Consider the following 10,759-nt stretch of genomic DNA (forward strand, 5'->3'; position numbering starts at 1 on the left):
AAAATGCAGATAATAATGCCTATCTTTTAGCAAAGTTGTCGATATTAAATATGTTTTTTTTTTTTTTATCATCCTAGTGTTCATTCTGGTCCTTCTTAATTTTAAAACAAATGTCAAAACCACTTAACAATGGTTGGCAAATAACAGGTGCTCAATAAACATTTAGATATCTAGCATCATCTCATGTATTTGTTTGTTTATGTAATTACTATCTGTAGTCCTCCATTAATATAGAATCTCTATGAGGATGAGATATGGGTCTCATTCACCACTGTGTCCTCAGCTCCTGGTGTGTGGCAGACACTCAATAAACATTTGTTGTATAGCTCAATGAAATGTGAGCTATTATGGCACCTAATATTAATATCATTGTTATTTTTGGTAATTAAAATTTACTAGCTAAAATCTAATGTGAACATAAATTATGTAAAAACAAAAGCAGTATTTATATTTGTATTTGAAGGAAGGCTAAAAATGAACTATGTAAGCTTCCATCTCAAGAACACAGGAAAAGAGCAAATCAAAGCCAAAGAAAGTAGAAAGAAGGAAATTTTAAAAATAAGATCAGAAATCATTGAAATGAGAAACAAATATAAAATAGAGAAAATCAACAAACCAAATTTGATTTATTGAAAATACTAGTAAAATGATAAATTTTTAACAAAACTGACCCAGAGGAAAGAGAGAAAACAACACATTACCACTGTCAGAGATAAAAAAAAGTGATTGCTAATATAGATACTAAAATTGTTTAAAAAGACAATATTGAGGAAACTTTAGGCATCTACCATGTAGATGAAATGGAAAATTTCCATGAAAAACAACTTACCAAAAGTGATACAATCTAAATGATCATATATCTTTTGAGGAAATTGAATATATTATTATGAAAACTTCTGACAAGAATACTTTAAGAGCAAATGGCTTCCTCATGAATGCTTTTTAATCTTTATAATGAGTGAGCTTACAAAAACCGTTCCAGAGTGTAGAAGAAGAGGAACACTTCTTAACCCATTTTATGAACCCAGCATGGGCTTGATACCAAAATCTGACCAGGACACTACAAAAAAGGAAAATTAGTAACAAACATAGATGCAAATATCCTTTAAAAATGATGAAATATAGTACAGCACTATATAAATCCTCATTTTATATATATATATATTTTATATTATACTGCATATATATATCTTATTTTTAATGGGCCTCATTCTAGTTATTTAAAAGTGGTTTAACGTTCAGGTATCAATCAATATCACAGTTATGTTTACAGCAGCACTATTTTTTAAAGTCATATAATGGAAACAACCTAAATATCCATTAACAAGAGATAATAAATTGTGATATGTTTCTAAAATGAAATACTATGCAGCTATGAGAATAAATAAACTATAACTAAATACAAAAACATAGATGAATATCACAAAAACAGTATTGAGCAAAAGAAACCAGACAAAGTATTATAAGTCAGATAGTGGCTAAGCTTGGATGGAGGTAGCAGTGCCTGGGAGGAAGCAGGAGTGAGGCTGGAAATTTTTTTTCTTGATGTGGGTGACGGTTATTTAAATGTGTTCAATAGTGAAAATTCATCAAGGTAATCAATTATGATTAGTGCACCTTTCCAGATGAATGTTTATCCTTCAAAAAGTTGTTCAGATGAAACACAAAAAAATAATGTAATAATGGAGCCAAATAGTGGACCTGCAAGCTTAGCACTTGTGTTCATAGTATGATCCTGCAGGTTCCCACTGTGACCACTGTACCGTCAAGCAAATTCTGTCTAGTATAAAGTAAGAGGAAAAAATTAAATACATAAATGCAATAAGAACTAAGTTGCTTAGTGTGACAGCAGGTGCTTATATAAATGTAGAAACAGATGAGTCCATAATATGCATATTGTTTTTTACCTATTTTTTTCTCTTAAGGGTTTAAATTGTAGTCATTCTTGAGGGCTAATAAATAAAAATATGTTATAATTTGTAATGTCCAAAGAGCATTTTATTACATAGGTATATTAAAATCCATTTTAAAAAACACTTTCACCTGAACATTTTAGGTGGTTTCCAAATTACTGCCATTTTAAAGAGTGCCTACATGGACTCCCTATACAACCACTGGAGTACTCCATTTCTGGCAATCTGTCATATACGTTCCATTCCACCATCACTCGCTGCCGGGTGCACACGATTCACATGGCAGCGAGAAATGCCCTCCCAATGCATCCAAGAATCTTAATCACGCCAGAACTCTTCTTTCCCAAAATGGCACCTCATAAGCTTGTTCTAAAATAATGTCCCTAGAGAACTCTCATACACTGCTGGTGGGAGTGCAAACTGGTGCAGCCGCTATGGAAAACACTATGGAGATTCCTCAAAAAATTAACGATAGAACTACCATACAATCCAGGTATTCCACTGCTGGGTATCTATCCAAAGAACGTGAAAACACCAATGGGTAAAGATACATGCACCCCTGTGTTCATTGCAGCGTTATTCACAGCAGCCAAGAATTGGAAGCAACCTAAGTGCCCATCAAGGGACAAATGGATAAAGAAGATGTGGTATATATATGCAATGGAATACTACTCAGCCATAAGAAATGAAGAAATCCATCCATCTGTGACAACATGGATGGACATTGAGGGTATTATGCAAAGTGAAATAAGTCAGAGGGAGAAGGTCAAATACCGTATGATATCACTCATTAAGTAGTAGATAATACCAATAGCAAACAAACACATAGAGACAGAGATTGGATTGGGGGTTACCAGAGGGGAAAGGGGGAGGGAGGAGGGCAAAAGGGATAATTAGGCACATGTGTGTGGTGACAGATTGCAATTAGTATTTGGGTGGCGAACGCGAGAACATGATGTAATCCATGCAGAAATAGAATTATAATGATGTATACCTGAAATTTATACAATGTTATAAACCAATGTTACCACAATAAACAAAAATTAAAAAAATTAAAAAAATTAAATAAAATAAAAAAATAAAATAAAATAATGTCCCTAGAGACCATTCCTGTTTAGAGATCTTAGAGGATCTAGGTAAAGAAACAGTTCAAGATTCATTACGTAAACTCTACTGTATTAGCAGAGGAGGCTGGTACATCAGGGTACAATTGTCCTAAAATTTTCCAATAATTAACATTTTGCGTATTTTTTATCCCCAAAATGAGGTGCTCCTTTTGTGAGCATAATTTAAATTTCTATTAATGCCTCAACTTTTCAGGTTTTCTTATTCCAAGAGAACCAAATTCTAGTTAAAAGAAATAGAAGAATAGCTCTGAAAACGTACCGATTTCTCATTTATCTCAACACTGTGTATTTGTATCCAAGTGAATGCCCATTATACTTTCAAAGTAGTAGGTAGAAGTTTATAATTCATTAATCCATAGTTCAAAAGCCAGGGCAAAATGTATTTCTGTGCCACCATTTATCTAAACGAGAGTAAAAGCGTATGATTCTGACTTCATTGCAGTGAGATTATTCACAAAAGGAGAACAAAGTGGCCCTCTTCACATGAGATGCAGTATCTACACTGCTGAACACAGCTGACTCTTTGCAGTAGCTCTCTAAAACAGAGAGAATAAGAGGAGATAAATCCTTTGAGAGAGTTGCATAAAGCAAACCTGGCCAGAGACTCAAACCCTGTAAAACATCATTTGAGTCAAGCAGGGAGGGAAACTTCCTCCTCAAAATACATGGTAGATGCCACATCCTTCCCTTGAAATGTTTAAGTAAGGTAAGTCAATTCATAACAATCTACAGTGAAATTATGTCTTGGAGAATAACTGATTCAGTTGTCTTTTGATAAATAAACTTAAAGGGGTCTTGCATCCATTTCTCTTTAATCTAATGTCATTTTACTCAGGTTTATGATGAATCCAATATGTTCATAGTTGTAAGTAAAAATTCATAAAAACAAAACGAGCACCATAGAGAAATGTGCCATCATGCATTTTTATTTTTCCATGCCTCTGAGAAAAGTTCTTATTGACTTTGTACTCTAATACCAAGGTAATTTGAGTAGCCATCATTTGGGGTAATTTTCTCTGACATCATTATGCACTGACCTGAAACATTTGCTAAAGAGTGTTTATTTTTTTTTCTCCCTTTAAAATTTTCATATTAGGCTTTCCATAGGATAGAGATAGAGCTGCTTCAAAATCCAAAGAAAGGTGACAGCATAGTAAGATAAGTGCACTAATTGTTCTTGAAATAAAATTTGTGAAAAAATTTACATGAACATCTATTTGAAGAATAGAGCTGTTAAAGGGAATGTTCTGCACAAACTATATGCAGCACAGAATAGTTGTACAATAATGCTGTGAAATTGTTTAATTAACTCATAAAAGAAGGAATCTAGTAAAGGAAATGTGTGCAGTGCACTCTGGAGATATTTGACAGTCTTCAAGAGCAGATGTGATTATGATTATAATTATTTTAGTAAATTGAGTCGTAATTTCTCTTTCTGTTGTAAAATAAGGTAAAGTATATTGTGAATCCTAAGTAGTAAAAACCTTTAAATGTAAATAATTCATGCAAATCCTGACTTTAGTTGGAGCTGCAGCATTGCTATCATTTCCTGTTTTTCACTGAGATGTACCTTTGAAAATACAACTGAGAAGAGTAAGTATTCAACTTGTAACTAGATTGAATTTTATGTGTACTTTGTGGAAATTGGTATCAATATATATATATTTTTTTTTGGTGAAGAAGATTAGCCCTGAGCTAACATCTGTTACCAATCCTCCACTTTTTGCTGAGGCAGATCGGCCCTGGGCTAACATCTGTGCCCATCTTCCGCTGCTTTGTATGTGGGACACCTGCGACAGCATGGCTTGATAAGTGGTGCGTAAGTCCGTGCCTGGGATCTGAACCTGCAAACCCCAGGCCTCTGAAGCAGAGTGCACAAACTTAACCACTATGCCACCGGCCGGCCCCTGGTTTCAATGTTCTGTAGACATGACTTTCACCATAGATTTGGATGTTCATAAAACAATATGTTTTTGTCTCTAGGAAGTACCAATTATTTATAAGATCATAGTGTGTAGTGGATGTGGAGTAATTTTATTTTATTAGCAGAGAAACTTAATCAGAGACCCTACAGTATTGAACATGAAGGCTACAACAACATTTTTTATGTGTGAAGTCAACCAGTTTGACTTGAGGTAGATTTATTGACCATACATTATGTATCAAGTTGGTTTGATATTACTATGCAAATTTATTACATCTATGCTCCAATATTATTTTTCATCCTTCTCCATTTGGAAATTGCATATTTTTATATTAATAACTTTAGTTAGTAATTACAGGAATGTTACATTTTCTGTATATTGCCTTTATCACTCTTATTAACTGAAATTACTGCTAGAAGGAAATTAATCAGACAAATTAGTATGCTTATTCATGAAACCTAGATTATAGTAAACCCCAAGATTAAGACTAATGAAACAATTACTTATTTAATCATTATTAAAAATGGGAACATTGCTCAGATATCTCACAGTAACTGCAGCAAGCTTTGGAAGTAGACAAATGAATACATTTTTCTTGACTGCTCTTTCCTGAAAGCAAGATTGTTATCACCTGCTGGGAGTTTTGCTTTCATATTCAACATTTTTCCTAGAAAAAAGTCTCTTCTTACTAGGAAAAGAGACAATTTAATTTCTCCAGTAGACTTCTCTCCTTGAAACTTAAAGTATTCAGACTCTGACTTTTCAAAATTTATGATGCATGTGAAAGTCTGTAGACACTTACTATGGGCACAATACTTTTGCTACTTTATAATAATAACCCTGTACTAGAAGTGTAAATATTCACTTAAGGTAGTTCTTAAAACAAATTTAAAATCTTTAATTTAAGTTAAACATGTATTAAAAAGCAAAAGGTACTATAAGGCTAATAGTGAAAATCCATAGTCCCCTCCACCACACGTCATTGCAACCAGCTTCCCAGCACCCAGTGACAGCTATATTCACTCATTCCTGCTTTTAGGTCTTCTGGTGATTGCCTTAATGTTGGACTACTTTTCTTATTTTTCAACTTGAGACATTAGCAGAAAGTTAGTGATTTTCTGCTTTAATAGCTGAAACTTTTATTCACTCTACTTCCCCCATCCTATTCCCTCTCCATATAAAAAAGTTTTGGATTAATAACTTTATTAGCTAATTTTAAAAATCTAAATATTATATTAAAAATATCAATTTCTTGTTCTATCAATTCCAGACACCATCTCTTGATTCTCTATATTGTAAGGAGAGAATTTCAGCATTCTTAGCAATTTCTTACTCTGCTTTCCACCATGCATGAGTTGCTGGATGAAATATAGGATACCCAGTTAAATTTGCATTTTGGATAAACAACAACTAATTTTTTAGTATAAGTTTGTCCCAACTCTGTATGAGACATACTCATATGAAAAAAAATATATATATATATATATTCATTTGGAAAATGGAAAGCTAGATAAGTGATATTTGATTAACTAGATTGAGAAAGGAGAATTTATTGGATGGATACAAAAAACAAGACAACCAATTTACCTGCATAACCCCAAAAGCCTTAGGAGTTTGGGGTGCCAGATGCTCCTAAATTGGGCTTAGGAGATGAAGTTGAAATCAGAAAGATTGGTGGAAAGTTCTATCTAAGGAGCAGTTAAATTTTCAGATCACCTCCCCAAGACTTCACAACCAGGCTCAATTCCAAGTTCCACCTCAGCAGAGGAAATGAAGTTTCCATTTCTGGCCACATTCATCTAGGGAGACTGTAAACTCAGGAAGAGCAAGCAAAACAAAGCACAGGGTGTGGCCCTGAATTGGAAACAAAAAAATTGAGTGAAAGTCTATGTTCTGTACTGGGAGTCTTCCCTCCCCCTTTCCCTTTTTGGCTTTCAGCATGGTGATGGCAACACAATTTAGAAGTAGCCCAGAAAGTTCCTATCCTGGGCTCAAAAGACTTGATCAAAACAAAATGTTTACAAAAACTAACATTAGGACTTCTCAAGTGAAATAACATCGTCCCTGTTTTATCACTCACAGTAAGAGCCATCAATCCGTGGGGTTTTTTTTTTTAACCCAGAGATTTAGGACCTCACTCTTAAATATAAATTGCTGGCCAGGGAAAACTAGACATTGGAAGTCCCTAATGTAGAAGGCAAAGACCAAAATGAACAAGTAGAAAGGGAGACTTAGAGGAAACAAAGCTGATAGAGGAAAGAGAATAAAACTTAAAAAACCAAAAGCTATAAGTAAAGTTCTCAGTTGGATAAGGTATTGCATTTGAAACAAGAACAGGATACTTTCACAAGAGAGCATCCTTTGAACAAGAAAGAACTCTTTCAAACTACGAACAGCGTAATCTAAACCTTAAAATCAGTAAGATGTTTGGAATATATATTTGAGGCAATCTTCCCAGAAGTAACATCAAAAGACAAAAAGGTGAAAAACTGAGGGGAAAGTTAAGAAAATAATATTTTTCCAAAAGATACAACAACTGAATAATATGAGTCCCAAGAAGGAGAAGAGAACAGAGTGAAAAAATTATGAGTGAAGTAGTAAATTTTCTAAAACCGATGGACATGTTTTCAGATTGAAAGAGTTCACGAGGATCCAAGAAAAAAAAATCCATAAAAAAACACCAACACTGGAGAAATAGATCATGAAATTTTAGAACATCAAGGATGAACAAAATAAATTCTCAAAGATCTGAGAGGAGGAGGAGCAGGAGAGAAGGAGAAGGAGAGGAAGGGAGAGGGTGAAGAGGAGGAGGAAGAGAGAAGAGAGAATCTTACCACTTAGTTCAAGTATCAACAGCTTTTCATCTTTTCAACAGAAACATTGAAACTTACAAAACAGTAGAGCAATGTGTAATAATCCTGAGGGAAAATAATTTCTAACCTAGAATACTGTACTCAGCTAAACTATCAATCAAGTGTGAAGGCAGAAATAAAAATGTTTTCAGACATACAATGTCTCAAAAATGTACTTCCCATGCAACCTTTCTGAGGAAACCACTGAGAAATGTGCCAGTAACAAAGTGGAGTAAACTAAGACAGAGTAAAACATGGGATCTGAGACACAGGGGCCAAACAGAAGGAAGATGAAGAGAATTTCAGGATAATGGTGAAGGAAAGTCTCAGGAAAATAGTTTCTCAGCAAGTCCCAATTAGAGAGGAGAGAATGTTCTAGTAGTTATTGAAATGTTACTTGATATATTTGACATACTTAGGTGTACTTTTAAAGTTCTGTTTGAAAATGTGAGAACGAACTAGTGTTAATTACTTATAAAGCAATGCAAATGGGGAAAAAAATGCAATTACCAACTCCAAGAAAACAAAATGTTTACAATGAAGGGAACGTAATTATAGTACAGTATTTGGCTGAGCTCTAATAAATCTTTATGGTCATAAATGATGTACATATTAAATGTTAATTTAAATAAAAATGATATAACTAGATTGAGAAGATGGTGAGAATGTAAGAGAGGGAGAGAGAGAAGTGGAGGTTTGTATAACAGAGTCACATCCTCCTCTTGCATTATCAGAAGGCATTAGGTAATACAAAAACCTGAAAAATCAAGATATAGGCATAAAACTATTTTATTTATAAGTAAGAGGTGAATACCAGAAGAATCAACTAAAAAGAGATGAAAATGATTACGTGTGCTGATCAGAACTTAAAGAGTAGAAAGAAATGGAGCAGAAGACCACCTTTTTTCTTTTGTTACCTTAAAGATATTTGACTTTTGAAATTATGTATATGTATTACTTTGATATAAATAAATTAAAAAAAAAACAATATAATGAACAAATAGACAAGAGTGTTACAAGTTCATTTCCTTACAGAAAAGAAGAAAAGAAAGAGAGAAATTAAGCCATATGAACCCAGTAAAAGAAAGCATCATAGTAGCTACAACTGTGTGGGAACATAGACATTTCACAGCTTAGAGGAAAGGTGGTATATTTTTCTGGAGCAATTCACATGGTATGATTTGTAAGCTGGTAAGAAACAGGAAGTGAACCATGAACGTGGCAGGGTTCCTTAGCGCTCACAGCCCTAATGCCTGTGTGGGGTACAATAGGCTTGTGTGATGGATTCTTGTCGGGAGTGGAAAGGCAGAGACACCACTAGGCAACTTCTGGTTGTAGGAGCAGTAGACACTGACGACTCAGACACTTGATGGATCGCATCCTTCTTGAACTTGATTTTTAGAAGACTATAAAATATGTCACCACAGAAATGAGAATTTCAATGCTGCCCTTTGCAGACCAAGGCAATTCTTTAGGACTCAGCCGTTTGGAGTGATCATCAAGCATCACAAAAAGACCTGGTTTTGTTTGGTGGAGTCTTGAGGCAAATGAAAATAACCAGAAGGAAAGGAAGAGGGGGAAAAAAAACTACATAAAAAAAAATATGTTTTTTTATGCTTGTTATGAGATAGGCCTTAAGACACTTCCATATAGCCCACGTTATATATATCTCCTCCAAGGCAATGGGAATGAAAACGGTACTGACACACATGGCAAAAAAAGTAACTCTTAGATTTCCAGGAGAGATCAGAGCTTTACTAAGAAGGTGCTGAGCCTGACAGAATTCAATTATTTATGGGATTAGAAGGATACCATCAATAATGCAAAGTTAAGCTACACTAATAAAATTATGGAGTCCAGATCAAAGAAGATAATGGTTTCACTGTACTTTGCCTGGGTCAAACCACATTTGGAGTGTTGTGGAATCTCGTCAAATTGGGACACAGGCTAAATAAAGGAACAATGACTATGAGGAGAGTCAAAACCAGATTGTATGAGGAGCATTTAGAAGAACAAAGGATTTAAGCCTTCCTCTAGGAAGGAAGACATATTGGAGCACATTATGGTTACTTTGCCATATTTTAAGTGCTCTTGTGTAGAAGAAGGAGTGGATTTTATTCTGCAATGTTTCTGAGACTGAAACAGATAGAAGTTATAGGAAGCACTTGACAGAGTAATTTCTAATAAGTAGTGAATGGTAGAATACCACAAATTACTTATTAACCTTTCATTGGAATTATTTAAGGAGCAACCAGATGATCATCAATTAAGCACTAAGGATTCCCATATTGGAATAGAGATTGGACCAGTTGCGATTTAAAGTCGGACCTAGGTCTAATATTCTAGGTTCTTAGATGTGTCAGTCTCGATATTTAGTCTCCAAACACTGATTATTCAATAAATAAATGTTTGCCATCTCCTATATGTCAGGGAACAAAATAGACATTGTCCTGCCTCCTGTAATCTTAAATCCAGCAGAGGCGCTAATAATTAAGCAGATAAGTGCATAAATAATTAATCTTAAAAACAGACGTCCTGCCTCCTGTAATCTTAAATCCAGCAGAGGGACTAATAATTAAGCAGATAATGGCATAAATAATTAATCTTAATTGTAATGAGCATTATGAAGAAGTAAAGAATATTATGACAACATATAACACAGGATCTAATCCAGTTTGGAGAAGGAGGGAAGACTTCTTTAAGGAAGTGATGTTTAAGATGAACCCCAAAGGCTGAGTTAGCCTATAGGAAAATACGCCAGATTCAGGGTGAAGGTCCAAAGAAGTGTCTTTGATTAGAAAACTGCACTTATTGAAACAAAACTTCTACCTTAGCACTCAACCAATTTTACAAATGTCTCTTAGCACCTCCCTTATTTATTGATGTGTTATTGGCTGAAGGTTGTTTTTCTGCTTTATGGGAAGTCCTCTTTGCTCACAGCC

Source organism: Ceratotherium simum, chromosome 9 (assembly GCF_057802395.1).
Source record: "Ceratotherium simum simum isolate JZ-2026a chromosome 9, ASM5780239v1, whole genome shotgun sequence".
Taxonomy (NCBI): Eukaryota; Metazoa; Chordata; class Mammalia; order Perissodactyla; family Rhinocerotidae; genus Ceratotherium; species Ceratotherium simum.